The sequence below is a fragment of the Neovison vison genome, chromosome 1, assembly GCF_020171115.1.
Source record: "Neovison vison isolate M4711 chromosome 1, ASM_NN_V1, whole genome shotgun sequence".
Classification (NCBI taxonomy): domain Eukaryota; kingdom Metazoa; phylum Chordata; class Mammalia; order Carnivora; family Mustelidae; genus Neogale; species Neogale vison.
In genome coordinates, this window is record NC_058091.1 from 301934233 (window position 1) to 301958003 (window position 23771).

General features: G+C 39.0%; 1 pseudogene; it reads right to left on the reverse strand.

Annotated features, from left to right (window-relative positions):
• Positions 1–7238: 7238 nt before the first annotated feature.
• Positions 7239–23771, reverse strand: part of LOC122895773 — a 42329-nt pseudogene continuing 25796 nt past the window's right edge.

The window sequence follows — 23771 nt, forward strand, 5'->3', positions numbered from 1 at the left end:
ACCGAATGTTTTCCTAATAACCACACATTTTTTCTGGTAGGAGGCATTGAATGTTTTTACATTCAGACTTTGAGCGAATACAGTTAGCCGTAAGGACATCCAGTCAGGAATTCATTCCCTCCTTCCAAGGCAGGCCAACTGTTTTCCCACAATCACATTACACAAACACAGGGACAATTTTTGAATAGAGGGCTCTGAAGGGAACTTCACAAGTTTTTAATGTTCCATCTGTTGCAAGAATGTGAAAGAGAATGGATGACAGTTTGAGACAATGATTTACTTGAGCATAACAGTTCACAGTCATTATTGGGGTTATTTTTCTTTCTCTCTCTCTCTCTCTCTCTTTCTTTTCTTCTTCTTTCTAAAAGAGGAGAGTAAGTAAACTTCTGGTGAATGCTAGGGAAGCTTCATGTCTCTGAGGTGAATTTTACAAAAATTCTCTTGAATCATTGTTACCCTTAATTTAGTGCTAAGGGATATGCTAGAGAATTCTGTGAAACATGCCTTCAGAAAAGTCATCCCCATTTTTGCAGCAGCTATGGATGCATGAATTCTTGAAGAAATAGAGAAGGCAACAGTTTTTTTTAGTGTTAACTAATCTCAGGGTATTCACTAGTTTCAGCCAGATTTAGATTTAGAAGGAAATATTTACAAGGATTTCTTAAGCATTTTCATTAGTATATAGTTTACATGCAATAAAGTCTTCTCCTGCTGGCATGTACAGTTCACTGATTATTTTTTTTAAGATTTTATTTATTTATTTGACAGACAGAGATCACAAGTAGGCAGAGAGGCAGGCAGAGAGAGAGAGAGGAGGAAGCAGGCTCCCTGCAGAGCAGAGAACCCGATGCGGGGCTCGATCCCAGGACCCTGGGATCATGACCCAAGCCGAAGGCAGAGGCTTTAACCCACTGAGCCACCCAGGGGCCCCCAGTTCACTGATTTTAAGTAAATTTATGAAATTATGCAAGTGTGATCATAATTAAGCAATACTAACCCATCACATACCCTCCCTCCAAACCCAACGTCTTTGCCTTCATCAGCCGTAAGTAGCAACTGGTCTATTATATTTCCTGATAAATTTTCCTATTTTTGGATATTTCATATATAGAGAAAATCATGCAATGTCATCTTCTGTGACTACCTTCTTTCGCTTGTCATAATGTTTATCCTCACTGTAGGGTGTATCAGTTCTGCATTTGTTCTATTTCCAAAAAAAAAATTCTAATGTAGAGATGTATCACAATTTATTGAACAGTTAATGGACATTTGGGCTTTCCAATTTTCAACTATTAAAAATAATGTTAGAAAGTTCCAACAAAAAGTGGATGCAAAAAAAAAACAAAGAAGAAGAATGCTGCTGTGAACATTTATATACATGTGTTTGTGCGGACATATGTTTTCTTATCTATTGGGTACATGCTTAGGATTGGAATTGCTGTATTATATGGTGACTCTATTTTTAAACTGCCAGTTTTCCAAAGTAGCTTGCATCAATTTACTTCTCCACCTGCAGTATATGTGGGTTCCAATTTTTCTCCATCCATGTCAACTCTTTTTACTGTCTGTGTTAAGATTCTTAGATTAACAGAACTGAGAGGATACAAAAGGAGATTTATTATGAGAAATTTGCTCATACAATTATAGGAGCTGAAAAACCCTACAATCTGCTCTTTGCAAGCTGGAGACAGAGGATAAGCTGTGATACAATTCAGTTTGAGTTTCAAGTTCTGGAAACAAGAGAAGCTCATGATGTAAATCCCAGTCCCCGAACAGGGGGAGATAAGATGTCCTAGCTCAACAGTGAGTCAGGAACAAAAAAGAAGAGACCAATTCCAACTTCCTCTGCTTTTTGATCTATTCAAGCCCTCAGTGGATTGGATTGTGCCCACTTATTCTGGAGACAGCAATCTACTTGACTGAAACTATTGATTCAAATACTAATCTCATCCAGGTGGAGAGAAGTGAGTTGGAGGAAATTGAAGGGGGAGACAAACCATGAGAGACTGGGCTCTGAGAAACAAACTGAGGGTTTTGGAGGGGATAAGGGTGAGGGGTTGGGTGAGCCTAGTGGTTGGTATTATGGAGGGCACGATTGCATGGAGCACTGGGTATGGTGCATAAATGAATGAATGCTGGAACACTGAAAAGAAATAAAATAAAACAAAATGAAAAAAAAAAAGAAAGACTTTTACAGACACAACCAGAATTTAAGTTTAACAGGATAGTGGGGCATCCCTGATCCAGTCAAGTAGACACACAAAAATAACTACAACATTCTCATTTTTATAGCCATTCTTTATTATTCCATAATTTAAGACAACAGATAGGTTCAGCATCAAATTTGCCATTGTGCAATAAAGATTTCCAGTTGCCTGTATTTTAACTAGCAGCAAAGGTAAGGGATTCCAGTCAAAGAAAGCCCATTGTTTGGGGCTCAAAAAAGAGTCATAGGAAAATATGTCATTTTTGATCATCCGTAAGGGGAAATGCCATATGCTTAGGATAAAATGAACGGCAGGACAGCATCAAATGTACTGTGCTTGTTTGGGTCATTCTGATTCTGTTTGAATATTATCACTCCTTATGATTAATATTAGTCTAAGGAATAAAGACAGTTCATATTTAATATTCATCAACATATTTTTAATCAGGTCATTGTTTCTTACATTATTCATGTCTACTCAAAGACTCTTGTGAGAAAGTCTTCCTGAGTCTTAGTTTAAGAAAGTATAATGCTATAGGGCATATAATTTTATTCTTATCTTATGAATATGGTGAACTGTATGAATTATAAAAATTCTGAGATAGTTGCTAGAAAGCCTAGAGCTAAGAAGGAAGATATGTAGCAGCTGACTGTGCTTAGATCTATAGATCACCTCTTAAAACCCAACTGTCTTAAACCCTTGTTTGCTCATTTTCTGTATCTAGATGTACAGATGTTATTTTATTTCATATGATAATCTTTTCTGAGGCACTTTAAAATATATTTTAGAATATATTGACATGACATAGATAAAAGTGTGATATAAAAAGTATAGACAATAATTAAATAATGAATACAAATGAAATTAAGTCTTGAAATAAACCTAGCTTTATCTCACTAGTTTTCTGGCATAGTTTGGAAGCTGAGGATATTTACTCTAACTCCATTTTGCTATGTAAAACAAAGCTTCTGTTTTAGTTAGAAATTCCATGCTATGTCACATTCTAGCTTTTACCTAAATATTACTTCTATTTCACCCACCATTTTCTAGGACCTTGATTTTTGTCTTTATTGATAATTTATTGTTTGCACATATTAAGATATGTTCACTACAACTCAGGACTCACCTGTCCAACACTAGGACTGATCTTGCATCAATCCTGAGGAATACTTGAAGGATTTTGCCCATAATTTTAACATGTCTTGATTTGTTTATGATTTAAAAAAAATGTTGCTATATTAGTGTTCACTATTTTCTTCAAGTTTTGCTGGATTTTCTAACTCATTTAGTTTGTGTGGAAATTGAAGGCATCTCCTCAATTCAACCCTTCTTGGTTCTCTGTCCCACACTTACTAGGCCACTCACTCTAAACTAGATTATTTCCCATACTTTCAGCCAGACATTAGATGGTGTATACAAAGCTTAATCCCAAGAGGTTCCCTACCTAGAATACCATGTTTATCCCGTCTGGAAATGAGTTGTTGTCTTGTGTTCATTGAGTCCTTAAAGATTTGCTCCCCAAATAGATTAGAGCTATCCGTCCCAGCTTTCCCATCTCCACAGAGCCAAGCCACTAGGTTACAATAAACCCAAATAATTATGACACTATCACCAAATTGTTCTCTTTCTTATGAGAAGAATGAGCAAATATGTAACTTATTCCGAGTGTATAAATTTTTGTTTTGAAACAGTGTTTTCATGTAAGATGGGCAAAGAACATTCACAAGTTTCGGGAAACCTGATGTTTCATCTCAAAATTCTAGTGAAGGGACCATCGAGTTCATTGAGTTACAGAAAACATCCTGATCATCTTTTTGCCATTGTTTTTGTTTTTCCCATTTTTGAGGACAAAAAGATGATGAGAAATATTTTTCTGAAAATAAGACTCTTCAAAAAATAAAACGATGACAGTAATGATCTAGTCCAAGTTCTTAGCTTTCCTATAAAACATGCACATTTGTTCATGGCATCCCAGCTCCTGCAGAACCTCTGTATCTATTACATAAGAAATTTGGAAATATTCTCACCACCAAATGTTTCCACGATTTAGTCACTTTTAAAATTCTATATCAGACTTACTGATTTTTCAGAGAGAAAATAACATTGCCAGAGGCTTTCTTATTACTGTCAGATCAGATTTGTATGTTTGTACACTAATGACTAAAAATCGGAGACCCTGTATTTTAGAGACGACAGTGAGTACCAGGAATAAAATCGCCCTTGCCTGTGAAGGCAGATATGCTAAAAGTGGTGGATGACAATATTTCAAGACTGAGCAAATACCATGGAGAGGAGATTGATATATACAAAACCTATAATGGGAAGATCCTTTAGATAGTTTATGTATTGAAAATTCCATGACATTTTTATACTATGGATCATTACAATCATATTAGTCTCCTGCTATTAGGGAAAACTTTTATAATTAATCATCAGAAACTATGCTAAAAAATACAAGAACAGAGAAGGATATTTTATTCAAGGTTGTGAGATATATATTATAGCATGGTAAATACTGGAATGACCACACACCTGAAAACAATGTCATGTCATCACCATAATTTGTTCTGGGTGTTCCATCATAAACATTGTCCTTTACACTTTGCACAGTATACTTTTAGTAACAAAATTAATACTTGTTATGATATATTAAATATTAAAAACTTGAGGACCCAGGAGTGTGCAAAATAAATCCTAAAACTGAAATAAATAACTTGTTAGTCCAGAGACCAGGTAATATTGCAAAAGCAAGCATCAGTGACCTAATTCAACAGAGGTGTAATTCTTCCTCATAGCAAGTACAGTCTGAGTTTGGTAACTTTTTTTTATAAGTTTTTTTCTAGTAATTCAGCTGTTTCTACCATATTGGTCCTCCGTCTCAAAACATGGACTTTTGGACAGCACAGGACACTGAGAACTTAGATGCTCACACGTTTTCCGAAATAAATCCTCCTAAAAATTACACAGATTACTTTTATTTACAGCCTATTGGTGAGTACTGGGCAAGTGCCCCACTAACTACAAGGTGACTGAGAAATATGGACCCCACAGGTGCACAGAAAACCGAGAGCTGAGGTGCCTGGTTGGCTCAGTGGGTTAAGCCTCTGCCTTCAGCTCAGGTCATGATCTCAGGGTCCTGGTATTAACCCCACATCAGGCTCTCTGCTCAGCGGGAACCTGCCTCCCCCCCTCTCTCTACCTGTCTCTCTGCCTACTTGTGATCTCTGTCTGTCAAATCAATAAATAAAATCTTAAAAAAAAAAAAAAACCCGAGAGCTAGAAATATCAATGATACTCCCAGACAAAAGCCTGAGATGGTTTTCTGAGCGATGTCTTGTTGATAATATGATACCAATTCTAAGATATTGTTATTTTTGCTATCATGTTTTTATATTTACTTTGTGTTATAATAACAGTTTTTCTGGTCAATCCTGCCAGGGATGGAACTATTCCCTGATTGAAATATATATTAATTTCTAGGTTACGAAGTTTAGAGAAATTGATTTATTTATGCAAGAAATCATAAGATGACCTAAGATTGTAATAAATGCTATCTGGATTTTGGCATCTTCTGTGTAATTTCTACAGAAACCATGCTTTCTCACTGTGCTTCCCAACCATTATTACACAGAGATGGGACAGAATTAAGTATATAATAAAAAGGAAGTGATGACCAAGATTCAAAACCAGTCTGAAGCAATAGTTATTTTGCTTTGCAATATACTTTCCTCTCCACCACCCAAACAAAGGCTGCTAAAATCAGCAATTCTGCAGTTTTGTCCAAGAATTAACTATGGACTGTGTTGAGATATATACCTAATTTCCTAGCTGAAGTTCTGCTTTCCTGATCACTGGTCATTCATTCTCTCTGGACATACAATAGAAAGAGATTTAACATTTTTAATCTCATCAAGAAACATACAACTTTCATTCTTCTTAAATTGAATCCTTTCATAATGTTCCATAACAGGAATCTGCAGGGTTACTTAAACTGAAGGAGGTTCTTCAGGAGAAAAGTCATGTTATATAATATTTTTTTAGTTTTTATTTCTCTTATTTTTTTCATGACTATAATATCAGGGTTAAACGTATTTAATTAATCCAAGCACACAATTCTTTTTTTTCTATTTAATTATGGTGTGAAGCATTTTAGGTTTAATAGTGTTTTAGGATTTAATCTTAGGATTAAGAACTTTACTTTTCAGGGGCACCTGGGTGGCTCAGTGGGTTAAACCGCTACCTTTGGCTTGGGTCATGATCCTAGGGTCCTGGGATTGAGTCCCTCATCAGGCTCTCTGCTCAGCGGGGAGCCTGCTTCTCCCCCCTTCTTCTCTGCTTGACTCTCTGCCTACTCGTGATCTCTGTCTGTCACATAAATAAATAAAATCTTAAAAAAAAAAGAACTTTACTTTTCAAAAATCATTAACTATTAATTTAGAAATATCTCTATATTGTGGTGTCTGGGTGGCTCAGTTGCTTAAGTGACTACCTTTGGTTCAGTTCATGATTCCAGGGTCCTGGAATCCAGCCCCACATCTGGCTCCTTGCTCAGCGGGGAGCCTGCTTCTCCCTCTCCCTCTGCCTGCTACTCTCTCTGCTTGTACACTCTTTTTCTCTCTTTCTCTGTCAAATGAATAAAATCTTTAAAAAGAAAAAAACTCTATATCCAAGGAAATTGTGCTTTTAAAATTGATGCATAATCAATTTTGCTACAAAAAGCACATCATGATATATTGAACCATGTTAATTTCAATTTGGAAAATAACCTTGGGGGAAAATATGGGGGAATGATATTGGCAGAGCCATCTGAAGCTTTATTTGGGAAAAGACATTTGAATTGGCTTTTAGCTGTGGGCATGGGCAAGAAGGGATAGCCAGGGCAGTAGAGTTCCTCCAAGGGTAGGCTGAGCACTGAGGCTAAGCCCCTCAGGTGGGTTTCCTGTTCCCAACTCTCCCCTGAACAGCTCCTTCCCTCAGAGGCTCTATGGCATCCACAGAAGCAGGGAGGCTGAGAGAGACCACAGCGACTGTTCACTGTTGAACAGTGAACAGTGTTGCAATGTTGAACAGGACATCAGACAACTGAGAAACAAGCTTCCCTTTGTGGGTGACTATCTTCCTCACAGCCATAGCCTGCGAGGAGCTGACATGGGCTGAAGGAACTGGAGCCTCTGCTAGAGAGGAACCTGGGCTGGAAAGAGCTCAGGTTACAGGTGAGGCTAGGGCTCATGAGATCCCCATAAGCTGAGCTCAGCCCACCTGAGTAGCTGCTGGGGACTTGAGTATGGATACTCGTGTTCTGCATCTCAGACTCCAACAGGCTTTCCTCCCTCTCCAGCAGCTTGGAGTAAGTGGCCGATAGCCCCATGTTCAGGACCAGTGTGATGTTCAGAAGCTCCTGGTACTGGTGCAGTTTCTCTGCAGGGTCATGCTTGGCTCGCTGCAGGGTGGCCTCTATCTTGGTCAGCTTGGCATTGGCTTCATTAACAACCGTCTACCTGCACTGCTCTACCTGCACTGCATTGCTCAGCATCAGCGATGGCTGCCTCCAAGGAAGCCCTCTGGCCTTTGAGGTCCTCAGTCTCATCCTGGAGTTGGCTGATGTTATGGTTCATATAAAAAAATCTCTATCCTTGTGCAATAAAATTCATCCTGGTACTTCCTAGCCAATGTCTGCAACTTCGAGTACTGTACTTGATCTGGTACTTGGTCCCAATCTCAGACCAGCTGAGGTTGGTGATGTCCTCCTACTGGTCCTTGACCTCTGCAATGTTGCGGTCCATGTCCATGTCTATGGACAGCACCATGGATGTGCCTGAGATCTGTGACTACATCTCATGGATCTCCTCTTCATATACATACCTTCAGCTGAACTCATTGGTCAGCCCTTCCAGGCGGGATTTTAGTTCTACCTGGTTCATGTAAGCTTCATCCACATCCTTCTTGATGAGGACTAATTCATTCTGCATGTATGCATGTTCTTTGATCTCCTCCTCTTCTTGACGTCCTAAACCAGCCTTTGCAAGTTGCCAAGCTCCACCTCTGGCTTCAGCTTCTCCTGGCCAGTGAAGTGTGTCCAGCTGCAGCCAAAGGCTGTTGGTGGAACTCTGGAGCATGTTGTCCATGTTGCTCTGAGCTGTTTTCTGCTGCTAAGGAGGCTGCACTTGGTTTCCAGAATTTTGTTCTGCTGCTACAGGTGCCGCAGCTTGTTGATGAAGGAGACAAAGATGTTGAGGGTCTTAATCTTCTCCTTCTCTTGGGTATGCACAGCCTGGATATTGGGGTTCACCCCCAGCTTAAGGGGGCTCAGAAGTCTCTGGTTCACTGAGATAGCTGTGATGCCCCCCATACCCCTGGCCCCACCGTATCTCCCAATCATGTCATGCTGGGGACAGGATACCCCTGAAGCTGCCACTCCTGGCCATGTGGGAAAAGACTAGGGAGCTGGTGCGGGTGCCAGGTGCGCACCTGCACAAGCAGCTACCAAAGGTATGGGGTTGGAGGTGTGCACCTTATAGGATTTTTGGGTTACCTTGATGGATGTGGTGAAGGCTGGAGTGGAGGCGAGTAAGCTCAGACTAACAGAGGTTCGAGAGTCAAGAAGCTACTTCTAGGTCAACCTTGGAAACTTTAAACAATAAATATCAACATTATATATGATTCTATATTTAATTTAGTAAAAATTAAAATCAAAATAAAAATATATTCCTTTATAATTGAATTTTATATAGTTAATTTTGGACTTGGAATAATTATATTGCACATAATTTAGCACATTCTTAAATATTTTACTGTTCTTTATTGCTCAGGTGTTCTAGTACCACCTATAAATTTAAAAACAATAAAATCAAGTCTGATATTAATGTTCTGAAATTTTGTTCAGAGTGACCATTGATTTCTCCAATACTTTATACTGTAACTTATCTATTCGTAAAAGTTTTCAGAGGACTTGGACTATAAAATACAACACTACATGCACCAAGATATTTTTTTAAGAAGATTTTATTTATTTATATGACAAACAGAGATCACAAGTGGCCAGAGAGGCAAGCAGAGAGGGCAGGGGGGAGCAGGCTCCCTGCTGAGCAGAGAGCTTGATTCGGGGCTTGATCCCAGGACCCTGAGATCATGACATGAGCAGAAGGCAGAGGCTTAACCCACTGAGCCACCCAGGCACCATGTACCAAGATTTTTAAAAGTAGTTTATGTGTGGGGTGCCTGGGTGGCTCGTTGGTTAAAGCAACTGCCTTTGGCTCAGGTCATGATCCTAGAGTCTCAGGATTGAGTCCTGCATCCTCCTCCCTGCTTGGCAGGGAGTCTGCTTCTCCCTCTAACCTCTCCCCTCTCATGCTCTCTCTCTCTCTCGCATTCTCCCTCTTTCTCTCTCAAATAAATAAATTAAATCTTTATTAAAAATAGGGTGAATCATGAGAGACTGTGGACTCTGAAAAACAATCTGAGGGTTTTGTAGGGGCGGGTGGTGGGAGGTTGGGGGAACCAGGTGGTGGGTATTGGAGAGGGCACGGAGTGTATGGAGCACTGGGTGTGGTGCAAAAACAATGAATCCTGTTACGCTGAAAATAATAAAATTTTTTTTTAAAAATAGTAGTTTATGCATAAAACAATGGTGATGTCAGTTGCTGATTTGGCAAAACTAGTTGCTAATAAATTCATCAATCTCTTTGTAAAAGAAAAAGAAAAGCTGAATTATAAACAAATTGATGCAATCACTAAATGTTTGTGGTAGTAAACTATTGGAAAGGCATGTTTCCCCAAAGTCTTTGTGTCCATTTTTTATCAACACCGACTCCTCTTATGCATTTTACCAAGTGAGGAAGCATTTATTTTAATGCTATATCTAAGAGGCAGAAATAGGAATTCAGATTAATGTTAGCAATATCTACCTTCCCGAAGAAAATGAGACCTCTGTTTTAACTCCCTATGTGATAAATAATGTAAGGGCAGGCCTTCTTTGGAGATGTCTGTGTTTGTTCATGTCTGTTTATAACTAGGAGCATAATATTAGTATTCATAAACCCAATTACCTCTTACTAACATGGTGTAAATGTCAATAAAGGTGACCCATTTCCATGGATCTTGGAAATATCTCTATTGAACTCAAATTTGGATAATGTCTTCTCCTTGAAAAACTGGGATTTGTGCTGTAATTTTAGAAGTTTATTTAATTTTTCTTTCTGATATGCTACTATAAATCATTAATTTTAGTAATAACATTTTTGTAAACATTATGTGAATGATATTTTGAGTGGTAATTATTATAGGGTGATTTTTTTCAACAGAAAACAGGATTTAAAGAAAACTTAGAAATTTCCTGAATATAACTCAGATTTTATAGGATGATTTTATTTTCAGGGGATTCATTTTATTTTCCATATATGATGCTGACTGAAATGTATATTAAGTTCAGCAGTGATTACTAAATGTTATGAAAACCTGTAAAATGATTGAAAATTTAATGCATATATTTTCTTATACAAATACACTGATGTATAGATACAGATATAAGCATGTCTTTTTTAAATAAATATGTTTTATTTCTATGCTATTTCCTTATACTGGGTAATTTAAACATAAATATTTTGAGAATGAGAATATTTATCACAAATATTGATGAGCAAATATTTAAAAATTTTTTCAAAAGTTAAAACCTAAAGTGTACAGCTTTATCCACAAGTTGTACCAGTTATAACAGTGGTAGGTAGTTGCTAAAACCACCATTATGGATATTGAATCAAACTGTGCCAAAATGTACTATACTTAAAGTACATTGTTGGATTTAGTTTCTCAATATTTTTAGAGTTTAGTTTCACATTTGTTCATAAGTGTTACTATACTGTAATTATCTTATTTCAAACTGTTTTTTATTAGTATCTGGTATAAAAGATTTTGCTACATTTATAAAATGTCAAGGAGCATGATTTCTCTTTTTCAACTATTCAGAATGATTTATAAAATTTCAGAATTAGTTGCACCTTAAATGGTTGATAAAACCTAGTGGCAAGATCATCTGAGCTATGTGTGTGTTTGATTACTACTACAATTTCTTTAATTCTAATAGGCTTATCACTTTCAGGTTTTCTATTTCTTTTTTCATCTATTTTTAGGTTTTTTCTTTAATAGATATGTGTCCATTACACCCACATTTTCAAATGTTGGTGCAATTTGTTTATATCCTCTCTCTCTCTTTTTTAAAAGATTTTATTTCTTTACTTGAGAGAGACAGAGCAAGTGGGAGAGAGACCAGGAGCTGGGGTGGGAGGGGTGGGAGGTGAAGGGAGAAGAGGTAAGGGAGAAGGGGCAGAAGGAGCACAGATTCCCCACTGAGCGTAAGCCCTAACCAGAGCTCCATCCCAGGACCCTGGGATCATGACCTGAGCCGAACGCAGGTGCTTAACCCACTGAGCCACCCAGGCGCCCCTATATTCTCTTTTATTATTCCTGACTTGATTTCTGTACCTTTGTTCTCTGTCTCTGCCTCTCTCTGTTTCTGTTCTTATCTCATAAAAAGTGTGCTTATCTTATCAATTCATCTCAATCTCCCGTATTAAAAAATATATGAGGATAATATTAGCTAATACATTTTTATTTTGTAGAAGGTTGTGAGACAATAGGCTAAAGTGTCAACCAACATTTGCAAATAAAAGTGAACGCAAACCTCATATAAATTGCTAATCCAATAAATAGATGAATAGATTAGATAGATACAATTTAAAAATATAACAAACTTGAAGTTAAGTAATGTGGTTTTAAGGTCTTATAAATCAAAATTTTATGATAATTAGCTTAATAATGGACCTATACTAAGATGATTTTGTAGATTTTACGTGGAACTCACCCCTGTATCATAAACACTTCAGCAAAGATAAATGCATTTTTAAAATAAATTCGACATTTATCTTTCCATGAATTAAGTTGGTGATACTTTCACTTAGATAAATAGATGCTTCCACCAGCTTCTCAGGAGGGATAGAGTTTAGGACTAAGAGTAAGGACTCTGTTTTACCAGAAGATCAGGATTGCACTAGAATTCCTTTGGGTCATGAAGATCATTTAATTCTTAAAGGGGAGTGGCTTTGTTTTCTTTTAGAGTCTTTATATTTTTTTTTCCAATTTATTTATTTTCAGAAAAACAGTATTCATTATTTTTTCACCACACCCAGTGCTCCATGCAAGCTGTGCCCTCTATAATACCCACCACCTGGTACCCCAACCTCCCACCCCCCGCCACTTCAAACCCCTCAGACTGTTTTTCAGAGTCCATAGTCTCTCATGGTTCATCTCCCCTTCCAATTTACCCAAAAGCACATACCCTCCCCCATGTCCATAACCTTCCCCCCTTTTCCCAACCCCCCTCCCCCCAGCAACCCACAGTTTGTTTCGTGAGATTAAGAGTCACTTATGGTTTGTCTCCCTCCCTATCCCATCTTGTTTCATGGATTCTTCTCCTACCCACTTAAGCCCCCATGTTGCATCACCACTCCCTCATATGAGTCTTTATTTTTATATCTAGCACAAATCAGGAGGGTTGGAGAGGGTGAAAACATGGGTTTCTGTTTAACGTCAGTTAATCATTCAAAACCATTTTGTTCCATTTTCTTCAGGCAATGATAGGCCTGAAACAAATGTAGGGTTTTCCACCAAACTACATTTATTGCATAGTTGGAAAACTTTTTTCAGGAGCTCTTGGGTGGCTCCGTGTTAAAGCCTCTGCCTTCGGCTCAGGTCATGATCCCAGGGTCCTGGGCCCTACATCAGGCTCTCTGCTCGGTGGGGAGACTGCTTCCCCATCCCCTCTGCCTGCCTCTCTGCCTACTTGCGATCTCTGTCTGTCAAATCAATAAATAAAATCTTAAAACAAAACAAAACAAAACAAAATAAAAACAACTTTTTTCAAATACAGTAATTAACAGCAACAATCCTTCCACACAGATGATCTGCTGTCAAAAGCTTTACAAAAAGACATCTCAAAGTTGAAATGATGGCTTAGGTAAGTAAGGTATGAAAGTCAGAACAAGCCAGGCATTTTATCTCTCAAATTTTAATGATGGAGAAAATACACTTTGAGCTTTCCTTGAGATACAGCAAAACCTTAAAAGAAAATTTTACGGAAAGAAAACTTTGAGATGATTCTCAACAGATATGGGATGGTAATGCTGCTCAAAATATTCTATTTTATCTTATGTGATTAAATATTTCAAAATAAATAATAAAGCAAGTTCCCTTTTGTCTGAAGACTTTATTTGTCCCCATATTACTGATTTTTCTTTTTCTTCCATTTCTTTTTCTTTGGGATTTGCCAAGATGTTGGTTTGCCTTGATTTTGCTTAAGGTTATCATCACTTTGTTTTTCAATATGCTGTCACGTGGACAAACTATTTTATTTCCGGGTGGAACTTACAATCTTTAGCATTTAGGAAATGAATTTACTTTTTTTCATGATGGAAAAATAACTTTCTCTTTCTGTTAGGCCAACATATTACTGCACTGACTGCTTGCACTTTCAAAATACAAGTTAAACTGTTATTTATTTACACAGCTGTTTAAATGATGCATGGTATTACATATTGAAATTTGTGATGAAAATTAATTGCATGTTTCTAAATATGTGACTGCTCTATCGCTTTGGCTCCTGTAAAAATGAGATGTTGATTTTTATGAAATTTCCCTTGATATTAAATCTTTAGCACAAATGAATATAATTGCTTCTCATCTAACAGCTAAACTTCATAATACAGAAGATACTCCTTGGTTTTAAAATAATGTCATCTAGTGAACTTGGTCTTTTCTTCAGTGAACTCTGACAAATGTAAGTTTTGATGTAAGTAGGCTGTTTCAATTTCTCTTCTTTCAGTATTTTGCTGTAGTTGCTGAATAGTTTCTTAGCAAGGAAAGAAAAAGGATTAACTTGACTAAAACCCAGTTAAAATGCAAATGAAATGAATTTCTGGGCAATAAAGCATGCATTAAGCTGGAACTCTAATGAACATAATAGTAAAAAGTCCCTGGAATATTTTATGCACCTCTATCTATTTCATCTTTATGTTCATTTAGATGTAAGTCTTCCGATAATTTTAGAGGTTTTGCATTTCTGCTTGCCACAAACATGATTAACAGCTTTATTGCTCCATTTTCTCCAGAGATGGCTTCAAACCTACTTAATTTCACTCTCCTGAAACCAAACCACAAAACTCAAAAAAGATTCTTTTTTGACTTCTAAGATTTATGCTTATTTCATAGTGATGACTGAAATTCAGTGTTAATGGCAGTATGTTAACATAAAACGGCTAAGTGTAGTTAAGAGGCTCTGGTGTTTGTTTTGCAATGAAATATTTAAAACAAAAAGAAAGTTAATGTTTGTGTTATATTGGTGTGTTAATTATTGGGATAGAGATAAGAGGGAAGGATTTCTCTACAGAAACAGAGATACTAGTTCCTCTTATCAGCCTGAAGATAGAGGGTCGCCTATCCAGAAGGACTAGAGAGGAGGGGTCATTTTGGTGATGGATTTTGCTGAGTTAGGTATCCCTTTTGTTGAGATAAGCCCAAGTTTAAGCAAATGTAACTAGGTCATTTCTTTTATCTTGTTAGACTTATTCACATTGTGCTCAAAAGCTTTTTAAAAATTCAGAGGATTTTAATATATCATCCTATAAAATAATTGTATAATCTATTATTATAATAGATCATAAAAGAGCATGGTTATTATAGAGTAAGTACTATTCTAGAATCATAAAATGTTAATAAGTGTTCAAGGTCAAGAAAATATAGGATAGGTTGAGAGTTAAGTCTACAGAAGCTGGTACATTACGAGTTGAAATAGCTGCAAAAGATTCATGAAGTCTGTTCTATGCCAAGAACAGTATCCCTGAAACTAATTTAAATGATTAGTTTTACTTTTTTCATGTTCATCCGTTAGAAAGCATATGGTATAGCCTCAATGATTGTAGCAATAAAAAAGGACCATTTGCTGGTCATGGCAATGTTGTGACTATGAGATGTAAGGTCAAATAGAATGAAAGAAAAGCAGTCTTAAAACAAAAAGCCATAGAAATGTCTTATTTGATGTGTTTCATCCACTTTCCTTACAGTATGTTTTTTGATATTTGATATTGAAGGAAAGTATGTTGGCCTCAACTCTATGTTCCCATATATATAGATATATACCTCTATCTACTTATTTATCTATCATCTATCTATATATATACTTTGATAATAGATATATAGAGAATTCAGTTGGACAAATGAGTTACTGAGTAGATGACCCTCTCTTCTTATCCTATTTGATCAAACTATTCTGGACTCTTTCTGTCTAAACCCAGAATATTAACTTTGCCACCGACCCCATGAGTGAAAGAGCCTGCATCAAGTATATGCTCTGTCCTCTAAGAAATACAAAATGCAGTGCTGCCTGGTGACTCAGAAAGCACTTTAAATACTGAGGAAACTCTTTTACTGTCCTATTTAAATTATTCTCTCTACAGTTAAAATTGGGCTCTTATTCTATCACAAAATATGTACCTATATTCTCATTTACATTCATAGATTTGTGGAATTCTTAATCTTCGTTTCCTTGAAACAATTAATTCTACTCCAGTCATATTCTGGGTACTGCTCCCTCCTGCCATCCCTGTTTGGCTCCACCTCTACATTCGTTTTGGGTTCTTCCCTATTATTACACAACATGAATTGTACTTGGTGTTCTTATCTGAGGCACCAGTGCTCTGTCTCCGTGAAATGTTTCTTCTAACTTGTAATGTAGTATTTACTCATTAAGGTAATGTGCTATTTCAGTCCTTCATGGTGGTGGTGGTCAACAGTCTATATTCTTGTAGAACTTTGTAGATAGACTATTGGTTCTGACACAAGGTGATTAAGTCACTTGACTAAACACCACCATTATCATTTGGCTATCCAACCTTTTTGCCTCTCACATCCGTGTATGTATAAATCACCCTCTATTTATTAGAGCACTTTTACATTCATTGAACAGGTTATTCTTCTAGTAAACCGTCAATCAAGGTGCCAACACCCTGGCCCCCACTGCTTACCTCTATGATCCATTCAAGGATGAGCACATGATCAGATTACTGGATCAAATCCTTCCTAGTAGCTATTCTACTACACAAGGAAGGGATAATTCTCCCTTTGCTTTGATGTATTTTATTGCATAATCCAGTATCACAGTAAGAAGTCTTTGTTCTCATAGTTTTGTTTTGTTTCCTATCTAGAAAAATAGCATAGGATACACTGTTGATTTGAAAGCTCCTAGGAGGTAATGGGAAATAGGTCCTGCATTCAGAGGAGGAAGAGATGGAGAAAGAGGCAGGCCACTCCATGTTGGTAGGCTGCAAGTTGAGCAAGCAAGAAAACTTAAAAACAAGGCTTATCTTGGATGGCAGCAAGACAAATAGATCACTTCACCTGCTTTCCAAACTTAAAAGTTTATACAGAAGTCTTAACTGAGTTCAGTCATGTATACTGTCCACATGGCCTTAATACCACAACACTATCACAAGGCTATATCCTTAGAGAACTTTTCTGGGAGCAAGGAAGGCAAGCAGAACCCACATTCCAAGGATAGGGGTGGTGATGAGGAGCCTCCAATTGCCTGGGCCCAGCTCAAGGGTCAACTGGCTGTCACTTCCTCTTCACAATCTCCTTCAACACTCTATCCTTCATGACTGGCTCTTATAATCCTACATGCCCCCTTTTCCAAAATGTGCCTTGAGCAGTCAGCAAGGGGATTTATTAGTATAGAATTGGCTATCTGGCTGCATTGGAGGCACATGTAAGAGAAAATATGGATTAAGACAATGATTTCCAAAATTAGTGATAACCTTTTCAACCAAGATCCAGCGTCTGAACCACTGATTTGTTAAATTCCCCAGGCTGAGTGTTGGATCAGTCATGACATTCATAGGTATCCTCATGTGATTTAATAAAGATAATAAATTAGCAGACTCATCAAGGATGAATAGGCAACATTCGGTTAGGGTGATGGCATATGTGTCACCTTGTGAACTCATCTTATTTTGGGGGACAGCTTTTCTCGTTAGAGGCATTTCAGTGTTTCAATAAGGATGGAATTTGTTGGCTATTACTCAAAGCTTGATGAGTAAATCTGGTAAGTTTTGTATGTGCTATAACATCCACTAAGCCAGTGGAGAGAACAAAGGTGGTGGCCAAATGATCATGCCAGTGAAAGACAGAATATGCCTACCTGGCTTTAAAGAGAGAGTTTGGATAGCCATTGCTATTACTGTGGAGCGATTTCATCTCCGCAACAAGGAAAAACCGAGGGTGTGATGGTCCAACCACTCAGATGGAGACCACATATTTTTCCTCACAAGCATTGGATTCCATTTAGTGCCACCAAATAAATACCTGTGTGGTGCAACCAGTCAATGCCAAATCAGTTAGTCTCCCTTAATGTGACAGTATGACTACGGTGATATCCATCCCATGTTTCCAGTATAATTAGATTGATTCTGTTCAGAGTGATTTTTCTATTCTCAACATAGGAATGCCCAGATGCCCAAATAACAATAACATGGAGTAAGTCATTCCCAAACCTGAACATAGCCACCCATGGCTCCAATGGTGGTATTTCTAGGACCTTTCAAGTCAGCAATTTGATAGACTGCCTTTATAGTTTATCTGGCAGAGGAAGAACACCCATGTCCTGTGTTATTAATACTATGTGCTACAGACCAGCTTTCTGGATCAGTATTGATAAACCAGATGAACTAATAAGAGTACTAGTCCTAACTTATTTTTCTTTAACATACTACTTAAGGGCTTTCTGGTCCGGTCCCTGGAGAGGCGATACCCAACATAGCAATCCTGAGGAGCTAGAGTATGGGAGCAGTTGCCACCATATCCAAAAGTTCAACAGATCATTTCATCAGTAATATGAGTGGACCCACTGCAGGAAGGTATTTCCATCAGGTGATAGAATATCACAGAAGCAGCAAATGTCTAAGACAGAAAAGACATGTGATAATGTGATAGAAACTTGTATGCGAAGGTCTTCCTCTTCTACAAAAGTTACACTTGTGACCTGACCTTTAGATGGTGATATGGCTGGAGATTTAGGAATTTGACCCATCTGTGTATACCAGCATTGTTGGCCAAGGGAGGCAGAACTGCCAGGCTGAGGAGTTGGACTGGAGGCCCGACATGCCAGACCAGGACCCTTATCTTCTCTCTTTTGATGGTGCATGTTTCATTCCAAGCACAGCATGTTTCAACAGGTCTGTCTTGCAGCAGGACAACAAGATGCCAATGAAGACTAGCTCCCTCTCACCCAGGGACAGAATTGACCCATCCATCCTGGTGGGACATTCCATTGCAAATGTCAGTCGATAATTCCTTTTCCAAGGGTGGTGACACTTCCGTGTTCTCAGTAGCATGTCGATCCATGATGAGAACTGAGGCGATGGCTGTTCTCTGTGCCTTCCACACCTATATGGTGTTGTGTGCCTCAGCAAGGGTCCCCAGGCTGGCATAAGGGGCAAACGGGCCCTGCTGGTTGGTCATTCAAATGTATTAAAGCCTGAGACAATACTTTTGTTTGCCCAGCCAAGGTGGTTTTACCTGTGAACAATTTAATTTACTGCTTTCATATTCCATTTTTCCTTTCTACTAACCCTGCTGCTTGTGGGTCATAGGGGAGAGGGAACTTCCATTCAATGGCATGTTGTTTTACCTAGTCTTGCACATTATGGCTTTTAAAATGTGATTCCTAATCACTTTGTGTTCAGTAAGGGTATCCATACCCAATGTCAGTTTCTTTAACCCCCTAATAATAGCAGACTAGTTAGTATGATGACAGGGGAAAACTTGGGTTAGGTCTAATGTTAGTGTCCACAACCAAGGCATATTTAGAAACCTCACTCAGAGACAGGGGGCCAATATAATTAATTTACTAATCCCACATCAGCTGAGAACTCTAATGGATAGCCCCAGATTCTTTTGGCAATTGTCTTGGGTGTTGTTTAGAACACACTAGACAAGGTGTTATTACATAAACCAAATTACTATGCCTCAAGAGCAATCCAGCATTGTTGGCAATGTGCCATCTTACATGGGCATGTGGAGGCCACTATTTCTATGCATCCAATCTGCAATACCTACTTCAGGGTCAGTAGATACACTCATACTTGAGCTAAAACATCAGCATCCTAAAACCAGGGGGTGTCCAGTTCCCTTATGCACTGGGACATGAAAAAGTGAGAACTGCCTTAGTTTCTTATGGATGGACCCAAATGTCTTTCCACATACTTTGCCCCCATAGGGACTTATTTATGATCATCTACCCCCCTGGCTTTCTATTGCCCAACTTGAGGGCTAATCCTTTTAGAGTAGTCTAACTCTTAGCATATAGGGTTAAGACTCATGAGTAGTTACTAGCCACACTTCTCTGAGCTCAGCCCACTGGCTGCTGCACAGGTCGATATGTGAGAGGCTCTACATAAAGGAGTACCATGCACATTGCTAGACACTGTTACCTCTGGGGTTATAGGGTTTCTGCCCCCTTCTTAGTTCCTGGTAATCCACTGTCATCCACCATGAGCCATCTGTTTTTTTTTTTTTTTTTTTTTAATCAGTTTTTGGATGGTTTCCCTGACTTCTTACGTCCTCTAGGCAGTTTGTATTATTTGACAGTAACCATTCTACACAGTTGGTGCTTCCCCTCAGCACTAGTTTAACTGCTTACCCCAGAGAGGGAATTCATTGATAGAGGTTTGCAGAATTTGACCTTGTGGGATATCAATGTCCAATATGTTTTCTGGTCTTACACATTATTGGGTGTATGCCCAGTTTTTGGTGTCAAAAGGACCCTCCTGACCGTAACTGTTTGTCTCTGTAAGCATCAGTGACACTGAGGGGGCCAGAAAGTTTCTGAGGGTGACTATATTAGACTACATTCAACTCCAGGATCCACCAGAGCTCTTACCCTTGTTTATTTCTGGAGTACCAGTAAATAGAGACCTTGACATGAAGTCTCTGATCATCTCCAATGCCCCTCACCAGGAGACACTCTTGACCTGCATCCTATACTCAGGCTATGGGAGGCACTCACTCTGAATAGGACTATATCTCTGAGGCCTGTGCTGGAGCATGTGAGGCATCAGGGATGATAGAGGCAAATGGGGAAGGTCTGAACTTTTTTTCAGGTTTTAATGCTTCCCACAGCCCAACCAACACAGTATTGGTTTGTTAGTCATCTCTTCACATGGGATCACTAAAGCAATGAGGTCAAACCACATTTTCTTCTGGGTTATTTTTACCAGACTTTTTACAGGCGATTGGGATAGCCTAGATCAGCAATGGATCGCTCAGCATTGTGAATGTCTGTCCCACAACTGGGCTCAGTATGGATACCAGCATCCCATACTGCTTGTTGGGGATTGATAGGAGAATCTCGGTTCTCATTCTTGCTGTAAATACAGCCCAATCAGGGCCTTCGAAGACAAAGGTATAAACATTCTGGTTCATTCTCAACTCCTTAAAAATGTGTTGTGCCTCCTCTATAAGTTTCCAGGCTCCCACATGCTCAGGTAGATTCCCCTTGTTGGGCCAAGCCCCACAGCAGACTAGAAAAATCCAGTCCATAAGGGAGGTTGAATCCCCCAAACCCCACATAGGTGCTGCCGGAGGGCAGGGTGTGTGGAGATGTTTCTCGTTTTCTCTGCCTCTCACCTGGTCAGAGAACTACTACCACCTCCAGTATCCCAAAGCTGCCTTTAGCAAGTCTGGATACTTCCTCTGGCCTTTTTTCTGGAACTTAGCAGCTATCTGAATAATCAGTGGGAGTATTGTCTCTCATCGTGAATGTTTCTTAAATCGGGGGTGTCCCACTGCCTGGGGTTGCTATTGCAGTGCTTTTGTTTTTCTTATATATTTGGGGTAGGAGGGCATGGGGTATTTCATCCATTTCACTATTAATTACCACAACATACTCCTCTTCACTCCCATCACTTTCCCAGAGAATCCACTTCTTAGTGTACCAGTGAGGCTTAATCACAAGTGCTATAACCCTACTCCCTGGCATATGCGCCCTCCTAACTTTGCAAACTGTACACTAATCCCTGACCTAATCTCTGACTTGTCATCCTGCTCTCTCACCTGGTCTGCCAGCCCTGAATCTAATACAGTAGTGGACACCTCCGGATCCCTCTCTAATGTCAGCTTTTCTTCCAGTTTGCTAACTCAAGCTTCAGCCTCTAGTCAGGCACGGGTGGCTGCTGGTGTGCCCATTGTAGAGGTAAGCCCATTGTGGTAGCCACATACTTCTATCCTTTGCAGCAGGGTGCTATGTGTAATTTCCTCCAACAAGCAGATCGAACTGACCGGTGTCGTCAGGGCATCCCCATACTCACATTGTGGTCCACACATCTGACATAAGGGCCACCCCTCCCCACACAGAGGCCAATGGCCAATTCGGGATCTCCCCCACAGATACCTCACTCCCAAGGTCCATTTCCTTGGTCTCCTGGCCAGCTTACCGAATGCTGATTCACAAACTCTTAAGAAATTTCCCAGGTGTAATCTGAAACTGACCCTGGAGAGAACCAGGGAGAGCTAAAGAAAGAGAAAGACCACTCCAGATTGATAGGTGGCAGGTTGAAACAAGCAAGGAAATTTACATATGAGGCTTGTCTTAGGAGCTGCGAGAAGAGTAGATCCCTACACACCCATCCACCAGAATCTTTAAAAAGTTTCTGAAGTGGTCTTAACTGGGGTCAGTCACAAATACCATCCAGATGGTCTCAACACTGCTTCACCATCTCGAGTCTACGTCCTTGGGGCAGCTTTGGGGAGCAGGGAAGTCAAGCAGTACCCAAATTCTAAGGAGAAGGGTGGGGTGGTGAGGAGCCTCTGATTGCCCAGGTCCAGCTAGCAAGTCAACTAGTGGCCATGTCCTCTCAGTGACCTCCTCTAACATATACTTTTATTTAACAGTGTGCCTGTTACACTTTGGAATGTTAATTTAATATGTTATAAGAAGGAGTACAGGTTATGATATAATTATTAACATAAAAATTGATGCAAGTGGTTTGAAACAAAATATATCTCAAGCAGAGTGAAGAAATGCATGAGAGTGAAGGAAGGTATGAGGCTTTTCTCATAAACAGATGAAATATTACTTAAAATTAAGATGGATCATTCTCTCAGTTAATGAAAATAGGATGATAGTTGTAATGGTTTGATGAATTCACTATTTTACTAATAACTTTTTCTTTGCAGCCCACTATTTTCCAAGTATTTGAGATTTTGAATGAACACTATGTGCATTTAAGCCAATTATTTAGGACTTGATTATTCTGGCTAAAATAAATGTTAGCTGGAAGAGATTCAAAATATTATAACAACAACTTATCCCGGTGATTCATAAAAAAATTTTAATCAATATAATTTCTCTATAACTAATGGGAGGAAGCTAAATTTAGTTTAGAGATCCTTTTCCAAATATCTGATACAGCTTATCATGTTAATATATGCTTATTATGCTAATATATGGACTATAAAGCCTAAGAAATGTATTTTTTTTTAAAAAGATTTATTTATTTGAGAACGAGCAAGGACAGGAGTAGAGGGAGGGGCCAGAGGAAGAAGGAGAAGGAGTCTCTGTGCTGAGCAGGGAGCTCGTGCAGCTCAATCCCAGGACCCCAGAACCATGACCTGAGCCAAAGGCAGATGCTTAACCAACTGGGTCACCAAGATGCCCCTAACTCAAGACCATTTATTAGGCAATAGTGTGCAGTGAGCACAGAATCACATCACCATGAACAACAGCAAGCTTGCTGGGCTCTGTCTCACAGCGCCAATGATCACAGGGGCTCCAGCATTGTCACCGCTGTCCTTTACCTTCTCTTTTTCACAACTGTCTTTTCTTCTTCAAAGTCTCAGCTCTCTATGCAGAAAAGACCACTGTGTCCTAGTTCTTGGCATCTCGAGCTTTAGTGCTTCTAGCTGGAATCTTCTCAGATTTGCATCAAGTGGGAAATGGAATCTTTGCTCCTTGAAAACCACAGCATGGGGTGGATGACAATCCTTGACAGCTGCTTATCTTCCCCCAAAAGTGCCTGGACTGTGTGAAGGGTCACTCAAATAAGGGAGTGACATGGGAGTGTGGATTGTCAGGGAAGTCACTCATTCTAGCTCCAGGTGACGTTAGCAAATTCTCAGTCCTTTGTGGATAAGGGCAGTGGAGGGCACTGAGCTATACAACCATGCCCCAAAGGGCAAAATGGTAGGCTGTTTCTCTACCTGTGCTACCACTTCTGAGAGTGAAAATTAGGCTGAAAAAGAGCAGTGGGGAGACTTCAAATAGACAATGTGAGCAAGTGTGAGCTGTATACTAGCGGATGGGAAATCTAACAGTTAAGACTTTGAAGGAAAGAGAGAAGAAAGAGAACTTAAACTTATTGAAAACACATAATTGTCAAATGGAATGCATTTGCTTAAAAAATTTTTTTAGTATGTGATAATAACACTCAGGGGAGAGAATCCAGGTGTTTCTGTCCCGCTTGCCAT